The sequence below is a fragment of the Amblyraja radiata genome, chromosome 8 (assembly GCF_010909765.2).
Source record: "Amblyraja radiata isolate CabotCenter1 chromosome 8, sAmbRad1.1.pri, whole genome shotgun sequence".
NCBI classification, from domain to species: domain Eukaryota; kingdom Metazoa; phylum Chordata; class Chondrichthyes; order Rajiformes; family Rajidae; genus Amblyraja; species Amblyraja radiata.
In genome coordinates, this window is record NC_045963.1 from 33,452,878 (window position 1) to 33,472,784 (window position 19,907).

Genomic DNA, 19,907 nt, shown 5'->3' on the forward strand with positions numbered 1-19,907 from the left:
GCAGGCTCCAACCAGGAAGCGGCCGTTCCAGGTGGCCCAGCCGCCAAAAGGACTCTCCCGGCGCCGGGGCAAGACCACCCGGTGAGAACGGCCAGGGACATCGGGCCTCCGTAGAGGCAATTGCGGTGGCCTCAATAGGCCTGACTTTGGGGTGAACATGGGGTGGGGACTGGACATTGTGCCTTCCCCCACAGTGCTATCCACTGTGGGGGGATGATTTTTTTGTCTAATTGTAGTCCTGTAGGTCTGTGTCCAAGATGGCTGCCGTGAAGAGAGAGTGGACGCTGGCGCGCTTTGGCTCCCGCTGCTCTCTCTTCACACTGTGTTTAAGATTTTCTGTTTTTGGATTGAATTCTGTTTTTAATTTGTGTCTCTGTGATGTCTTTTTTACCTGTTCTATTCCGATGATATGTTTTTATTCCGATTACTATGTAAGGTGTCCTTGAGATGTCTGAAAGGCGCCCATTAGATAAAATTTATTATTATTATTATAAAGCAGTGAAAATAATTCACATGCATTTTTCTTGAGCAAAGTCAATAAAATATACTTTAATATTCTGCTCATAGAAACTCTATTTTACCTGACTCTTTAGTTTAGTTTAGTTTAGTTTAGTTTAGTTTAGTTTAGTTTAGTTTAGTTTAGTTTAGTTTAGTTTAGTTTAGTTTAGTTTAGTTTAGTTTAGTTTAGTTTAGATGAGGACCAGGCCTTCATCTCAAACACCATTACTTGTTTCATCACTTCGGGCTGTCTGCCTTCTACAACCGCCAACGTTATTGTACCCCAGCCCCCCACAGCCCGTTTTTACCTTCTCCCCAAAATCCACGAGCACAACTGCCCTGGCAGACCCATTGTTTCTGCTTGCTCCTGTCCCACGGGATTGATTTCCACGTAGCTCAACTCCATCCTATCCCCCCTGGTCCAATCTCTCCCAACCTATGTCCAATATACCTCACATGCCCTTTGTCTAATGACTGCTGCTTTCCAAGCCCCCATTCCCTTATCTTTACTATGGACATTCATCTACACCTCCATCCCCCACCAGGAAGGCCTTAAAGCCCTCCGTTTCTTCCTCGACCGCAAAACCATCCAATTTCCCTCTATTAACACTCTACTCCGCCTAGTCCTCACTCTCAACAACTCTTTTGACTCCTCCCACTTCCTCCAAGTCCAAGATGTAGCTACTGGCACCCGCATGGACCCTAGCTATGCCTCCCTCCCCTTTCTTGATCTCTCTGTCTCCAACACAAGAAATAGACTATTGACTGACCCACTGACTCCCACAACTATACTTCTTCCCATCCTACAAAGAGTCTATCCCCTATTCCCAATTCCTCCGTCTACGCCGCATCTACGCTCAAGATAAGATGTTCCATACTAGAATATCCGAGATGTCTTCATTCTTTAATGAATGGGGGTTCCCTTCTCCCATCATAGATGAGGCCCTCACTCATGCCTCCTCGCTCCCCCTCCCCCTAGTTGCAACAGAGACAGAGTCCCCCTAGTCCTTACCTTCCACCCCATCAGCCGTCGCGTACAACACATAATCCTCCAAAATATCTGCCACCTCCAACGGGATCCCACCACTAGCCACATTTTCCCATCTCCACCCCTTTCCGCCTTCCACAGAGACCGTTCCCTCCGCAACTCCCTAGTTAACTCATCTCTTCCCACCCAAACCATCCCCTCCCAGGGTACCTTCCCCTGCAACCGTAGAGGATGAAACACATGTCACTATACCTCCTCCCTTGACTCTGTCCAGGGACCCCGACAGTCCTTTCACATTAGGCAGAGGTTCACTTGCACCTCCTCCAACCTCAACTACTGTATCCGTTGTTAAAGATGTGGACTCTTATACATCGGCGAGACCAAACGCAGACTGGGCGATCGTTACGCGGAACACTTTCGCTCAGCCCGCGTGAACCAACCTGATCTCCCGGTTGCTGGACACTTGAATTCTCCTTCCCATCCCTACACAGACCTTTCTGTCCTCCGTCTCCTCCATTGCCAGAATGAGGCTAAAACCAAATTGGAGGAACAGCATCTCATATTTCGCTTGGGCAGCTTACAGCCTAGTGGTATGAATATTGATTTCTCGCACTTCAGGTAGCCCCGGCATTCCCTCTCTATCCCTCCCCCACCTGTCGCACTAGCTTCTCATTTTCACCCTACAAACAGTTTACATTGGCCTGTTTCCATTATCATCGTTACTTTTTTGCATATCTTTCATTTATTGTTCTATCTCTCCACATCACCGTCTATATCTCTCATTTCCCTTATCCCAAACCAGTCTGAAGAAGGGTCTTAACCCGAAACGTCACCCATTCCTTCTCTTCAGAGATCCTGCCTGTCCCGCTGAGTTAATCCAGTTTTTTGTGTCTATCTTTAGTATAGTTTAGTTTAGTTTAGTTTAGTTTAGGTTAGTTTAGAGATACAGTGTTGGAACAGACTCTTCGGCCCACCAACTCCAAGCCAACCAGCGATCACCTGTATACTAGTTCTATCCTACACATTAGGGGCAATTTAGAGAAGCTAATTAACCTACAAGCCTGCACATCTTTGGAATGTGGGAGGAAACCAGAGCACCCAGAGAAAACCCACAATGTCTCAGGGAGAACATGCAAACTCCGTACAGCCAGCACCCGTACTCAGGATGCGCCACTGTGCCTTCATGAAGAAACCAAGTTGAAGGGGCAAAGGTCCAGGTCAGTACCAAGGCTAACTGGAGCAAAGAGAAAACTAAGTAAACAGCAACAGTGATTAGGTGACACAGAACTGGGTTTTACAAACCAGAGACATTTTTTGTTCTGCACTTCTGAATTGTGCCAGCAAATGTTAATCAGTGCTGGTGTAACTTAGGGCTCTGCTCCGTATCTTCTACTTCATCCACATACTGAGAAAGGCTCAGTGTCATGCTGACACAGAGCTTTAGGCCTGCACTTGCTGCCCACTGTTTGTGTTGCTTTCATGAACTGGCATCCATCTGCAGCTGTTTAGAACTGTGCTGGTGGTCTGCAGCGGTTGGTGCGTCAACAGGCACAAGTGCTGAGCAGCATCTGTGGCGAATATGAACGAAGGCAATATATGTGAATTCCCTGCTCACCTAAGAAGCAACATTTGAATTACCCCTGGATTGGGGAAAAATATTGATTCCAAAATCCACACAGCTGGGAAAGAATGCTTACTTTCAGTTGAATTAGGAATCATTGCTGTTTTGTTTGCCTTAAAAAAGAAGATAGCTTAAATATGTGTCAACTACAAAGGGCATTTTATTTGAAAATGTTTTTTGATCGATACTAGCGAGTTTCATTACAAAACACTTTACAATGTCGGAATGAGGCAAACTATGATATTAAGCGTGGAACACATTAAATCCTGCCGCAAATGATCCTATTTAATTTAGTTTAATGAGATGTGATGTACCCTCGTTAAAAGGCCTAATGGAAGATTAAGTAAGGAACAGGCAGTACAAAACTCTCTTAAAATGCGAATTCTGGAAATGTTTTCTATTACTCTGTCTCCAGTAACGTTGACCTGCTACACCAGAGATCAGAATGAAATAGCTGTGTATCAAGGCTTCCAGACTTTTGAAAAGGATTTTCTTTTAACCTTTTCAGCACCAGGTTAGCATAGAAATTTCACTGCAATCATTTATTTTCTTGTCTATACAATTAGGCCCCAAATCAATATTTCAAATCCATTAGCAATCTGCAAATTAAACAAATTTGTAAATGTTTCAGCAAAAACTTAGTTTACCTATTTTGCTTTTAAACTATAAGATAAGTTTGTTAACAATGTTTCATTGCTCCATTTCCTATCATTGTTTCCAGTTTATAAAAGTAGGACATTAAATAATAATACTTCCAACAAAAAAAATACAACATTGACTAACCTTTCTTTGTGATTATCCTCTTACTTGTGTTCAGTGGTAGCACAAAGAAAATTGAAAAGTGAATGAAACAAATCCAACGAGACCAGTAGTTCAAAAAGTGACAGCTGGACTGGAATGATTGCTATGTTATTGGCTAAGCACAGAGATCATAGATAGCATAAACTAATGGAACTTAGCAGTTGCACGCACCTAAAGGCCTTGATTCATTGGCACCTTGGGATCAAATCCCAAATCCATTATTCTAAGTATAATCCTTTCGATATCTTTGTCTAAATTATTGTTTTGGAATTGCTTCAGCCATCCATTATTAAGACAATACATTTCTGTTGCATTGGTTCTTATGATATTTGTTCAGCAGCTGCTGATAAACTAACAGAATGAATTTTGGGACAGACCCTGACTCCTCATGTTACAAGTAAACAATTAACTTTACTCTACAACATAAGTAGTTACCGCGAGAATTGAAGAAGTCCTCTTTTCATGAGATTTGTCGACAACAAGGGATCACAGAGGTTATCTGCAACCCAGACAGATCAATAAGGAACAAGATCACATGATATGACAACATGCATCCATGGGACATACACAATTCTTCCATATAAGGCAGTGCTCCCCCATCCATCTCTTGTCTGTTTCATTCATGACCGTTTGTGGTGCTTCAATAGACAATAGACAATAGACAATAGATAATAGGTGCAGGAGGAGGCCATTCGGCCCTTCGAGCCAGCACCGCCATTCAATGAGATCATGGCTGATCATCCCCAATCAGTACCCTGTTCCTGCCTTCTCCCCAAATAGACACAGATTCCTTCACACACACACAGATCTTGTGGATCTCGATGGTTTAATGGTTATTTATAGTCACGTGTGCACTGCCCAGTGAAATTCCTTTTCCACAGCTATTCCAAATAATAAGTCAAATTCTGGTCTACATGCAGGAAGTATGGAGCGCCCTCATGCAGATAAGCCCAGCTAAGCCCCAGACTGCTGCAGGGTCTCCTCCGTCAGCCTCGACCGACACAACCCACGAGGTGATGTCCCTCTCGTAGCCCGCCAGACTTTGTGTCCTGGGGCCGACTTTGAAGGTGCTGGGGGATATACCCTGGTCCTTCTCCTACCATTCCACTCCTCATGTCCCTCGTCGCCAGCAACTCCGTCCTCCTCGACTGGCTGGTCTTTGGGGCCGAGCTCGGTGGCTTCCATGCTTCCCCTTAGCAGCCTTTGCCGTCAATATCATTACCCATACTGTACCATTGCTTTACTGTCTCTTTACCTTTACTGTCAATTTCCACCCTTATCTCCGTTTCATGTGGTCTCTTTCTGGCTTGACTACTTTTTTACATGTTTATGTCCATCTAAGGTTTAGGTTAGTTTAGGAATACTGCACCGAAACTAGTCATTCAGCCCACCAAGACCATACCAATCATCGATTACCCGTTCATACCAGTTCTATGTTATCCTACTTTCTCATCTGCAATTTTTTACAGAGGGCAATTAACCCATAAACCCGGACGTCTTTGGGATGTGTTAGGAAACCGGTGAACCATGAGAAAAGCCACATGGTCACAGAGAGAACGTGCAAACTCCACTCAGACGGCCCCAGAGGTCAGGATCGAACACGTGTCCCTGGCGCTGTGAGGCAGCAGCTCTACCAGTGCTAAATGTTCAATATACATGATAATATACAAACCGCCTGACCCTGCTGAGGTGCTCCAGCACCTTGTGTTTTACATGATAAACCCACCCATTTCTACAGCCATCTCCATTATCTTCCTCTCCACCATATTTCCTAAAAGGTCTCCATTCCCTTTTCCTAATGTCTCCAACTGTCATATTGGATGAGACTTTCCACATCAATGCCTTTGCGGTGCCATCCATTTTTTTTAAATTGTGGCTTCCCCTCCAATATAGTTGTCTCTCATACTTCCTGCTGCTGCTCTCAATCCCTTTCCTCATACCTGGAACAAGGATAGGGTTTCCTTTTTCCTTCACTTTCACCACGTTCAGTGGATCATCCGATTTTTTGCCATCCCCAATAAAATTCCGCATTGTTTTCATTTTCCCACCCCTTTCACCATTTGCTCCATTATCCATGGTTTGCTTATCCATCTTCACCAACTATTCCCCTTTTCGCACCATTGTCCCGGGGGTTGCAGCTGCTGTCCTTTCACCTCCTTGCTTCCTTCCCACCATCCTAGGACCCCAACAGCCCTGCCTGGTGAAGAGCAATTCACTTGCACTTCTTCCATTTGAATGCATTGTGTTCAGTGCTGAGATTGTGGTCCCCTCCACAGCGGAGAAACCAAATGCGGATTGGCTGACTGCTCTGTACAACATCTCCAATCAGTCCTCAAGATGATCATGAACTTTATGTTCCTTGTCATTTTAATTCTCTATTCCACAGACCTCTTTGTCTTCAGCCTCATTCTTCTGACTTCCAACAGCATCAAGGTAAGCTGGAGAATCAGAGGCTTACTGTCCATCTGGGTGCATTGCAGTCCCTCAGCACTTACTGAGGAATTTAACAATCTCAGGCAGCCACTTATTTTCTCTCTCTCCCTTTAAAGAAATGGCTGTGCTTTTCTTTTGCTGTTGTTCCTTTCTTTTCTTCTATATTCCCGTTTTAAAAGTAATTAAAGTTAATTTGACAATTTGACTGCCTTTTGTACCCTTTTCCCTCTCTTCCCCACAAGTTTAAAACATGCTTTAAAACATTCTGACATTTACAGATCCCGAGTCCTTGACCTGAAATGTAGTACAGTTTCTCTCCCCGCAGGCACCGCCTGGTCTTCAAAACATTTCTGGGTTCTGTTGTCTTTGTTTATGATTCAATCTCAGCGAGTAAATACGGTGAAAGATTGGCAATGTTGGAGGTTATATCACATTAATTGCTAAATAAGCAATCGTTTCACCATAGTGCTACTTTTCTGGACTACAACAAAGACCTTTACATTATTTGTGATTAGCAATCACTCCAAACACATTTTTGTATTCCATGTGTATTTAAAAAAGAAAAATAAATGTGTTTATTAGTATCTTATGTATTCTATCATACAATTTTGTAATATTGAAAAACTTATCAATATTAATCAATATGATACTGATTAACATGCTTCTGAGATAAATGCTACCTCATAATTTAACAGTGACTACTGTGGAAAAAGATTCTATTTAAATGTTCAATTTACTCTCTTTGATACAAAGACAATGGAATTTAGTATCAACTAAAATGGAAGTAAACATGTCCTGTTTATTTGGTTAATTAGTTGTCTGGCCACCACACACGATAATATATATAGCACAAAATGGTTGCCTGGATTTCTGCCAGTATTGCAGCAGAGTGCAAGAGTGCATTTACAGAGATTCCATTTGGCCTGTTTTCTCTGAGAAATGAGAACTCTGTTCAGATGTTAGAAGCGAGCAAAACCTCAAAGAGTGGGTTTCGGATAAACTGAAAGTTGAAAAATGTTTTTGAATTTGATTTGTATCCCATAGCTAAACATGGCGAGCAGCAATCAAGAGTAATTACGGGGGTGCTTAGCTGGTTTATTTAAATAACATGAAGTATCAGGAAGCATTGACAATTAGTCTCAAAGTAGTTCTTGTTATGGTTAGTAATTTTAAATGTGAATGTTTTTTAAGAATTTGGGTTTATTAAAACAAGTAACTGATGCAAAACAGAACACCTTAAAGTTTGGACGACAGCCTATTTAATGATAATCAACCTGCTATCAAGGGAGGTATGCACACATGGCCCAGTTTATTTAATGTGCATTTAATCCTTACAGTGGGTAGCATCAACCCTCTAGTGGTCAGTCTGGGCAATGCAGGGCTGAGCGAAATGTTTCTTTCAACATTGCCTTTGACATTGAGGCTGAAAGCATTGCTTTGAGTTCACTTTATCATTTTGCATTTCCTTTTTTGTCATAATTCTTCTGCCAGATTACTTAATTTGACAAGGTTTATACCTGAATTCTTCCCCAGTACCCGGGAAGAATCATTGGTAAAAAATCAAACATTGTTTAGCTTTCCTTTTGAACTAAGGGCTATAAACATGACAGTGAAATTGAACACTATTTTTATCATTTCAAGTGGGTTTGTTCACAACAAAGAGGGGATCAAAACAGGTAATAGCTGATGTTGATTTTCTTCCCCAAATTCTTTTTTTTCTCTGAGTAAATATAACCTGGGATGCGAAGGGCGGGGGTTGATGTTGGGGTGCGGGGTAGTGGGAGGGGGAGGGGGGGGTGGTTGTGTTAGAGGGGGGGAGGGGTTGAGGTAGACTTTGAATCTGACAGCTTGCCAAAGCGAGGAAACGTACAGGGCAGCCAGCCCCTTCAGACAGCTGCAATGTTTCATGGCGTCATGTCAGTGAATTTCTACAAGCCATACTGCCAGAGACCACAAGATGGTTTCGAACAACGGTTCATTTCATGAAGTTCTTGTTTTTTTTAATGGAAAAAAATGTCTACTGCTGAGTGGGCAGTATGCATTGAATTAACAGATTAATGAAAATGCTTCACTTGCATAAGATTTGATTGCTCCTTCTTGCAAAATTGCTTGCAGATTGAGAAACTGTGAGATTTGTTCCCCACTCTCCAACTCATTCCGCATTTGCACTTGTCAGTGCGGCCATTAAACAAAGTCAGTGGAGAAATTTAATTACAAAACCATTTATTTTATTGGAATAATAATAAATGAAAGCTACCTCAAATGCATTAGGTGGGTACAAAACATGTTCTCCGGATAACACCCAAGGGTAGTGAGACTGCTGTAAGAATAATGTTCCTTTCATGTGCAGGAGGAACCAATATTAGAAACAGCTGCCTTAAAGTCACTCTTTATTTAAGTTCAATTATAAAGTAAAGGACAACCACTTTAATGAAGGGGCTATTTATATTTGAAGTTACTCAGCTGTGGTGTTCAATCCTGGCTTCTTCCTTCACTCAAGTATATTATAGAAATCTGCCTGTGTTTGCCTGTAAGTGTCTGAAAAAGCTTAACAGATAGTTCTGTGCTGGTGTAGCTATGTTCTTTAATTGAGGCCTTTCCCACTAAATCAGAAATAGGTTCTGCTTTTACACTCACTGAAACTCTCATCTCACCCATCTCAGTCACATTTAGTTTTAGTTTAGTTTAGTTTCGAGATGTAGTATGGAAACAGGCCCTTCGGCCAACTGAGTCCACGTCAAACCTGTACACTAGCAATATCCTACACCCTAGGGACAATTTACAATCTTTCCCAGAGCCAATTAAACTACAAACCAGTACGTCTTTGGAGTGTGGGAAGAAACCAGAGCAACCGTTGAAAACCAGCGTGATCATGGAGAGAATGTATAAACTCCGTACAGACAGCACCCGTAGACAGGATTGAACCCAGGCCTCTGCTGCTGTATGGCAGCAAATCTACCATTGCAACACCATGCCGACCTTTGAAAAGTAGTTGAGAATACTTCATTTTTCAATTATGTCAAGAATTTTTCAGTAGTGTGTAATATTAAAAAAATCTTCTTTTACTTTTCTCAGGGAAGTAAAAATTGAGTGGTTCTATAGGAAGTATCCTTTAAGTTTAGACAATAGACACTTCACAGTTCCAGTAAGTGTTCTGTCAAGTCTTATGTGGTTGTAGCAGGCTAAACGTAGATATATCCCAATTGGTAATCTATATCTTTTTTTTTTAATAAACCACAGGTAGGAATTTAAGAAAGTGATCAGACTATGTTTGACACTGTCTGTGGTTTAATTTTATATAAGACTATAAAATCATAAGACCATAAGAGACAGGAGCAGAATTAGGCTGTTCAGCCATGAAGTTTCTCCGCCATTCAATCTTGGCTGATCTATTCTTCCCTATCAACCCCGTTCTCCTGCCTTCTCTTTGTAACCATTGACGCCCTTACAAATCAAGAACCTATCAAACTCCACTTTCAAAATACCCAATGACTTGGCCTCCACTGCTGTTTGTGGCAATGGATTCCACAGATTCACCACCCACTGGCTAAACAAATTCCTCCTCATCTCCATTCTAAAGGTATGTCCTTTATACTGAGGCTGCGCCCTCTGGTCCTACACTCTTCCACTAATGGAAACATCCTTTCCACATCCATTCTATCTAGGCCTTTTATTATTCAGTAGGCTTCATTGAGATCCCTCTTCACATTTGCTACAGAGAGGGGCAGAAACCTTATTAGTGCCATTCTCGGCATTGAAAGAAGCAAAAACCATTCTTGTTACAATGCTAACATCCCAAGGTGGAAATAACCTTTGGTGTATAATGAACTAGATATGTTGATTAAAAAGATATTGGAACACCTAATGTATTCATATGATGTTTAGTGGTTGACATTTACACATATTATTCACATGTCCCCTGTTTTAATAGAGATATTATCGTATTTAAGAAAACAAGGTAACATTGGCATAAAAAATAGTGTGCAACAGAAGGTCACCATCTAGAGAGTGGTTGCACCATCACCACAGGTCTTTGCAAATATAAGTGAAATTTTAACACAAATTTAAATGAAAGTCAAATTTATGATAGATATACTCAACAAATCAGGCAGTCTGGTGGGGGAGGGGGGGAGAAACAGAGTTCATAAAGGTCATGAGTGATAGGAGCAGAATTAGACATTCGGCCCATCAAGTCTACTCCACCATTCAATCATGGCTGATCTCTCTCTCCCTCCTAACCCCATTCTCCTGCCTTCTCCCCATAACCCCAAATATCATGGTTACTTCAATCAGAACCATGAATGTGTTTCTCTTTCTGGTTTTCTCACATAACCCACTGATATGCAGGTTGATAGGATAATTGCCCACTGTATATTGCCCCCTGTGTTGTTGGGTCATGTAATCATGTTGGCAACTCTTTCTCCTCCCCAGCTAGCCTTTGCTGCGGGGTTCCACAAGGCTCCATCCTAGGCCCCATTCTCTTCTCCCTGTATATGCTCCCCTTAGGCCAAGTCATTCAAAGGCACGGCATTACCTTCCACTGCTATGCAGACGATACACAACTCTAACCCTGAAACCCAACAACCAATCAAATCTACTCAGCCTTATCCACTGCCTCGAGGATATAAAGTGTTGGATGGCCCAGAACTTCCTCCAACTAAACGAGAGCAAGTCTGAGGTCATCCTACTCGGCCCCTCGGACTCCATCAAAACGATAGCTGGCAGCCTTGGAAGCCTTACCCCATTACTCAAACCTCACATCAAAAACCTTGGCGTGAAATTTGACTCCGTGTTGAAATTTGACAAACAAGCCAATGCCGTGGTAAAAGCTAGCTTCTTCCAGCCTCGGACGATAGCTAAAATAAAACCATTCCTCCAATTTGACAACCTCGAAAAGATCATTCACTAATTTATCTCCTCCCGCCTTGGTTACTGCAACTCCCTTTACACTGGCGTTAGCCAATCATCCCTGTCCCGCCTGCAATTGGTCCAAAACGCCGCAGCGAGACTCCTGACGGGCACCCGAAAAAGGGACCACATCACCCCAATTCTGGCCTCTCTCCACTGGCTCCCTGTGCCGTTCCAAATAAATTTCAAGCTCCTTCTTTATGTTTACAAAGCCCTTAACGGACTTGCCCCCACCTACATCAAGAATCTGCTAATCCACCATACCACCTCCAGGTCCCTCAGATCGGCCGACGTTGGGTTACTGACCATCCCGCGGTCTAGGCATAAGCTCAGGGGCCACCGCGCTTTTGCGGTTGCAGCACCGAGACTATGGAACAGTATCCCTCTTCTCATCAGGACTGCCCCCTCCATCAACTCTTTTAAGTCTAGACTTAAAACTTATTTCTACTCTCAAGCGTTTCTTGAGGTCCTCTGAGGGAGCGCTGTATGTATGTATTTATGTATGTATTGTTGATCTATGTACCACTGTTTGTAGCACGTTAGTACCTGCATTAATGTAAAGCACTTTGGTCAACGAGAGTTGTTTTTAAATGTGCTATAGAAATAAAATTGACTTGACGACTTGACTAATCTGGGAGAGGCTGATGGGAACATAGAACATAGAAAAAGAATGTAGCACAGGAAATGGCCCTTCTGCCCACAATATCTGTGCTGAAAATAAAGCCAACAGAAACTAATTTTACCTGCTTGCACATGGTCTATAATCCCCCCTATCCCTGCGTATTCATGTGCCTACCTAAAAACCTCTTAAACATCACTATGTATTTGCTTCTATCTCTACCCTCGGCAGAGTGTTCCAGGCACCCACCACCCTCTGTACAAAAAAACAGCCCTGCACAGCTCCTTTGAACTTTGCCCCTCTCACCTTAAAGCAATGACCTTAAAGATTTTGACTGTCTACCCTGTCTATGCCTCTCATCATTTTATATACTTCTATCAGAACCTCCAGCATTCTAGAGAAAATAATCCTGGTTTGTCCAACCTCTCGTTATAGCTAGTGCCTCCCAGTCTGGTGAACCTCTTCTGCATCCTCTCCAAAGCCTCCATGTTCTTCCTGTTATGGGGCGGCCAGAACTTCACACTAAATTGTAAATGCAGCCTAACCAAAGTCCAATAAAGCTGCATCATGACTTCCTAGCTCTTATACTCAATGCCCTAACTATAGTTTACAGGGGAAATATGTGAGATAAATGGGATTGTTGTATGAATCAGCCTACACCTGATGGTCTGAAATAATCTTCCTCCACATCATTAGTAAATATGGAATACGGCTGGGAGTGGTCTTCAAAACCTGGGAGAACAACGACACAAGACAACGATTATATCACTTCCAATTTAAACAATGTTTTGGAAGCAAGAAATGGACTAGAATTCCTGTTGGTGTAAAGCTCATTGATTTATGTTTTCTCTGAAAATCACTGTAGAGGGAAAATGAAAGACGAAGGCACAGGAGCACAAATCAGCAATCCATTTGTGATTTGAATCTGTGTTTCATTAAAATGAAACTGGGGGAAGCACTCAGTTGGCCAAAGCTTTTACCTCCATTCGAAATCCAACCTTGATTGAAGGGATGAAAACCCTGCCAGGCCGACTTTGCAGAAATCCTCTGGGGAAAGAGTTGAACCTGTCTCAATCAGTTCCTAGTGGGCATGGGTACATACCACAACAACACTCCCCATTTGGCACCAGTTGCCAATCATCTCAAAAGGATCCTTGCAGGAAAAGCAGAAGGATCACGTTTGTGAAAGAGTGGAAAGTATTCTGCCAGGGTTGATGGAGAGGTCAGTTTGAAGATGAACTGTCGCCTGTCCATTCTCCCCCCCCCCCCCCCCCACCCACCACAGATGCTGCTTGACCCGCTGAGTTTAATTTAGTTCAGTTTAGAGATACAGCACAGAAACAGGCCCTTCAGCCTAACGAGTCCTTGCCGACCAGCGATCTCCGTACTATCCCACACACTAGGGACAATTTACAATTTTTACCGAAGCCAATTAACCCGCATACCTGCATATCTTTGGAGTGTAAGAGGAAACCAGAGGACACGGGGAAAATCCCCATGGTCACAGGGAGAAGTACAAAACTCTGTACAGACAGCACCCATTGTCAGGATCGTATCCAGGACTCTGGCACTGTCCCACTTGGGCATCATTTGCGTGTCATTTATGCGACAGACCGGTAGTGACTGTCGCGCGAAAATCGTCTAGCAGTACGACAGACGGGCGCCATGCTCTTGAGGGCCCGTCTTCTTTTGGGAGCCATTTGCGATGTCGTTCATACTTAGTCCGATCTCCGTGGCCCAGTGAAAAATTTTCAAAACTACGCGCGCTTTATATCCGGGTGGTCAAGTGGTGCGGCGCTCAAATGACACGCAAATGGCATGCCGTGGTGCATGGTTACGGACGTTGACAAATGGTGATGCATAATAAATTAGCATAGGCAATGTTTGCGCATCAGCGTGCGTAACCATGCATCACCACGCGCTCCACGTACGCCATCAGTATGTCAGCGTACGCCATCAGTACGTCAGCGTGCGCAAGGGATACGTCACGCAGGCGGCGAGCGAGGATTTTGAGCATTCCAAAATCCTGGGGCACCACACGCTGCCGGCGGTCACTGCTTACGCCACCACGCCTCACCACGTGCCATGCACCACGTGCCATGCACGCGTCACGACGCGCCAACCAATTTTTAGGATGTCGCGTAAATGACGCGCAAATGACGCCCAAGTGGGGCAGGCTCTTAAGGCAGCAACTCTACCACTGCGCTACCACACTTCGGCACCTCCGGCACTTTGTGCTTTGCTTGAAGGGGAATTACGATGGAGCGAGTGAATAAATTCTGCATCCACCTCTGGAGATTAAGCATTCCTCAGGAAAAGCACAAAGGAAAAATGGGAAGAGACCTGTTCTGACAGGCATCTGCATCCATTGCCTCCTACCTGGAATTCTGGGGCTTATTCATACACAGAACCTTTTAAAAAATAACTGAGTGCCAGATGCTGAATGCTCTAAACCTGGATAACTCTACACTGAATTGTCAGCAGCGGCTAGATAAGCCAGATAATAGTTGGTCTGATTGATTATTTATTTTTAATTTAACTGTTTCCCAGAATTATTTGAGCCAGATGACATTTCTTGGCTGCCGAACTCTGCACATAGGTATGAGATGCAATGGCCTACAGACTCTGAGCTAAGCTGATTGATGAATTTTGCCAACTCCTCAGACAGCTGTTAAGATGATACAGGTAATTCTGTGGCAACTGCATCATCCGTTAGATATCTGCAGGTTAAAAAATATATGAACTGATGAGTTGAACAGCACAGGTAAGGTGGATAGTCACAGTCTTTCACACAGGGTAAGGGAGTCAAAAATTAAAGGTGGACGTTTAAGGTGAGAGGGGAAGGATTTAAAGGGGAATTGTGGGGCAACTTATTCACACAGAGGGTGGTGAATTATGGAACAAGCCACCAGTGGAAGAGGTGGGTACAATTGCAGTGTTCTGAAGGCAACTGGATAGGTACATGGGTTAGAACAGTGTTTCCCAAATTGGGCAGTACCGCCCCTGAGGAGGCTGTAGGATTACATTAGAGGGTGCTAAGAGGCAAGGGGGTGGAAGGGGGTGCTCGAGTTGGATGGGGCATTGGGCAAGAGAGGTGTCCTTATGTACTTGACATGCTAGTCTGAAGAAGGGTCTCGACCCAAAACGTCACCCATTCCTTCTCTCCAGAGATGCTGCCTGTCCCACCAAGTTACTTCAGCATAAATCATAGGAACAGAATTAGGCCATTCGGCCCATCGAGTTTACTCCAGTCAATCATGGCTGATCTATCTTTCCCACTCAACCTCATTCTCCTGCCTTCTCCCCACAACATTTGACCCGTAATAATCAAGAATCTTGTCAATCTCCACTTTAAAAATATCCAATAACTTGGCCTCCACAGCCGTCGGTGGCAATGAATTCCCGGCCTCTGACTAAAGAAATTCCTCCTCATATCCTTTTTAAAGGTAAGTCCTTTTATCCTGAGGCTGTGCCCTCTGGTCTTAGACTCTCCCACGAGTAGAAACATCCAAACCGCATCCACTCTATCCAGGCCTTTCACTATTTGGTAAGTTTCCTCGAGGTCCTCCCTCATCCTTCTAAACTCCAGCAAGTACAGGCCCAGAGCTGTCAAACATCCAATTATCCTCAACATCATTCCCATTAACCTCCTCTGGACCCACTCCAACGCCAGCACATCCCTCCTCAGGTATGGAGTCCAAAACTGTTCACAATACTCCATATGTGATCCAACCAGTGCCTTATAAAGCCTCAGCATCACATCCCTGTTTTTAATATTCTAGTCCTCTCTAAATAATTGCTGATATTGCATTTGCCTTCCTTACCACCGATTCAACCTGCAAATTAACCTTTTGCGAATCCTGCAAGTCCCTTTGTACCTCTGATTTCTGAATCTTCTCCCCATTTAGAAAATAGTCTACGACATTATTCCTTCTACCCAAAATGTTTGACTGCACACTTCGCTATGCCACCTCTTTGCCCACTCTCCCAACCTGTCCAAGTCCTTCTGCTGAGTCCCTGCTCTCTCCACACTACCTGCTCTTCCACCTACGTATCATCCGCAAGTAGATGTGGTATCTCAGACTCTTGCGAAATGTCTATCGGACTTTGGGAAGCTAATATCACTGGATCAAGTTCATCAGTTTTGTTAAATTAATTAAACTTAAAAAGTTGTAATTAGATTTTGGATAAATGTGCAATTAATTGTTACTGTTTTGAATTTTATTGTGTTATTATCTTCCTTAGTGGATCGTGCAAATCATTGTTCTGAATAATGCTTTTTATAAGGTGGGGTATGGGCCACTGGAGATGTGTTTATGGTGCCAGGGGGACAGTGGGCAGAAAAAGTTTGGGAACCACTGGATTTAGAGTGATATACACCACCGTGACCAGCCCAGATAAACGTCTTACTCAACATCGATGAAATGGGTCAAAGGACCTGCCTTCTGTGCTATATAACTCTATGACTCTCCACTGTAGTTTAGTTTAGTTTAGTTTAGGGATACAGTGCAGAAACAGGCTCTTCAGCCCACCAAGTCTACGCTGACCATCGAACACCCTATACAATAGCACTATTCCACACACTAGGGACAATTTACAACTTTACATGTCAATAAACCTACAAACCTGCACATCTTTTGAGTGTGGGAGGAAACTGGCAAAACCCATGCAATCACAAGGATAGTGTACAAACTCCGTACAGACAGCACCCGTGGTCAGGATCAAACTCGTGTCTCTGGCGCTGTAAGGCAGCAACTCTATCACTGCACCACAGTGCCAGCAGTGTGCTTAGTTGTGCTTAGTGCTTATCAGCTCAACATAAAATAGTAAGATTAAACGAGAACTTACCAGTTTGAAGTTTGATCTGTATTTTATGAGGAGTTATGATGAGGGATTACGTGAAGAGCCCGCTCAGCACGCATGCGCGGCATACTTCAAAGCAGCGGTGTGGAATCACAGATAGACACAGTTATTGAAATAAACATAGTAAAGAAAAGGAGACATCAGTTATCAGTTTGACCCATATTATTGAGGGTGGGAGCGGAGGGCACGTAATCCCTCATCGTAACTCCTCATAAAATACAGATCAAACTTCAAACTGGTAAATTCTCGTTTAATTTTACTATTTTACTTCGGAGTCACGTGAGTGACCACGTGAAGATTTTAAAGCTCTGTGATTTCAAACCGTGTAACAGTTATTACTTCACTCACTGCCGAAGTCCTTGAGGGAGGAAGTGTGTTATCGTAATCAACCAATGAATCTGTTGTAGAAAAACACAATGGTATTTTTTAACAATAACAACAAAGAAATTAAATTGCTCCCCTGGGCTTAAATTAATATTTGCAGTCTGTAAAAAAAATTCTGCAAATAAAGCAGGTTTTGCCAATGGCTTATTATAAAAAGTTCTGAACGTTCTTTCCCCCCACCATCCTGCTGTAGCCAGGATATGGTCTATAGGCACGTCCATTCTTTTGGCCGTTGACGTGGATGCTGCCCTGGTGGAGTGAGATTTGTACATGTTAGTGTTTATCCCAGCAGCTTTTAGCACCTGCTTGAGCCATCTCGAAATGGTTTGGCTCATCACCCGACCATAAGGATTTTTATGACTGACCCATAAGGCTTTTTCACTCCCTCGAATATTTTTGGTTGTGACTATGTAGGACAGTAGGTGGGTCATGGCACATAACCGTGGTTCTGGCGGGTAAGCCCGGAATTCCATGACTGGATTAGGTGTTCCTGGTCTGCTCTGTTTGATCAGTCCCTGGATAATGACAGAGATCTGGTCTGGAGCTGTGAGCATGCTGTCCAGTCGCAATAGGTGTAGTGACTGGACCCTCTGTGCAGATACAAGTGCCATCAACATGAGTGTTTTGAGCATAGATTGTTCCAGGTTGAGGGATCTGGCTGGTGGCCATCCCCTGAGGTATGTCAAGACCACATTGACATCCCATATATGGGTGTACCTTGGTCTAGGGGGTTAGAGTTGTAAATACCCTTCATTAATTTGACCACCAGCGGGTGGGACCCCATGGCCTGTTGTCCTGGAACTTGTTTTAAATAGACAGACAGGGCACTTCTAGCTGTGTTGATGGCACTGTAGCTGAGTCCTTCATCGTGGTGAAGGTTCGCCAGGAATTCCAGTACGTTGGTAACTGTAGCGGTTGAGTAGGTGGTCCCTGTATCCAAGCAGTACTTCTCCCATTTTTTGATGCTGGATAAGTACTGTTTTCTTGTGGATGTTCGGAGGGATGTCGTGGAATAATGGGAACCATGGCTGTGTAGGCCAGTCGGGTACTATCAAAATACCTGAAGCAGAGTCCATTTGTATTGTGCGTAGTACACGGCTGATGAGCAGAAGGGAAGAAATGCATAGAAGAAGAAATTTCCCCAATCCAGCGCGAACGCATCTACCGCTGCTGCCTCAGGGTCTGGTTCCCAAGCGACATACATAGGTACCTGGTGATTTAGCCTTAATGCAAATAAGTTGATATCTGGCGTGCCGTTTTGTTTAATCATCTTTGCAAACACTTTGGGGTTTAACATCCATTCAGTGTTGTCATTAAATTTGCGTGACCTGGTGTCTGCCACTGTATTTAGCTTACCTGGCAGGTAAGTTGCTGATAGCCAAATATGTCTTTCGACACACCATTGCCAAATTGTGTTGACCAATTTGTTGCATGATATTGATTTTATGCCGCCCATATGGTTAATGTAGGCCACCACTGTAGTATTGTCTATTTGTAACCGTACATGCAAGTGATGCATATTCGATGCATATGCTTTTAAAACCATAAAAGGCACCCAACATCTCTAGATAGTTAATGCCCAGTGTAAGTAGTAATGATGACTCTAGGTAAGTCCATCTACCACCTGTGCTGGATATGGAGTTAGTCCCTCCCCAGCCTTGAGTACTGGCATCTGTTTGGATAGCTAAAGTAGGGTTAATGATGATGATAGGGCTGAAACTATGCCAAACGTTTTCTGCCCACCACTGTAGTTCTAATATTGCTTCAGTGGGTAATTTCATGATCCGGTCATGACCTGCATGTCGTTTTAGTGCCTGTACCTTTGCTCTTTGTAAGTTTTGATAGTGCAAAGGTCCAAATTGTGTAGCCGGAAATGCTGCTACCATTTCCCCAATTACTCTTGCTACTTGTCGAATAGTTGGTCGCTCGTTGACCATTAAATTGTTGCATGATTGTGCCAATTCAGTTGTTTTGTCTTTTGGCAAAGTCACAGACATGTGGGCTGAGTTAATTGTGAAGCCCAAATAGTCCATGGTTGTGGATGGCTTCAACTTAGATTTACCTGGATGTAAGACAAATCCCAAGGTTTCGAACAACTGTTTGGTAGCTGACACAGCTGACATGCCAATTCCATGGTCTTGCCTACTATTAAGATATCATCAAGATATGCCATGACCATATGTTTTTGTCTTATTAATATTGCCAGGGCTGGTTTTAGTATCTTGGTGGATAATCTTGGGGCTGATGTTAATTCATCGGGTAATGCTTTAAACTGCCATAGCTGCCCCATCCAGGTAAATTTCAGGTAACTGCGATGATCCTTGTGAATGGGTACTGAATAGTAAGCATCTTTGAGGTCAATGCTTGCCATGAAGTATCCTTTGGAAATCAGTTGTTTGGCAGTAACAAACGTTTCCATTTTGAAATGTACATACTTAACAAAACATATTTAGTGAAGTTAAGTCAATGATGTTGCGACACCCACCATCTTTATTAGTTTTAGTGAATATATTTGACACAAATTCCAAGGGTTCATGTTTTGTTTTTCCCATGATACCCTTAGTGATTAGTCTCACCAGTTCAGCTTGTCCCTCTCGTTTCTCTTTAACTGAGAGGGAAAAGACCCTCTGGGGTGAACATTGAACTGATGGCAATTTTTCTAGTATAAATTGTATTTTGTATTCACTAATGCTATTGAGTATATACTTGTCACTCGTGATAGACTCCCATGCTTCCTTAAACAGGTGTAACTTCCCCCCTGTTAGTATTGCGCCCCTATTTTCTATATGCTG

At 43.2% G+C, this 19,907-nt stretch overlaps 1 long non-coding RNA gene across 1 annotated transcript in view; it reads right to left on the reverse strand.

The window, feature by feature from the left end:
* LOC116976042 overlaps nucleotides 1-3,934 on the reverse strand; it is a 62,617-nt gene extending 58,683 nt beyond the window's left edge. Inside the window, exon 1 of the long non-coding RNA XR_004412857.1 lies at nucleotides 3,891-3,934. This is a non-coding gene — a long non-coding RNA (uncharacterized LOC116976042). The remainder of the gene's footprint in view (nucleotides 1-3,890) is intronic.
* Nucleotides 3,935-19,907: the final 15,973 nt, after the last annotated feature.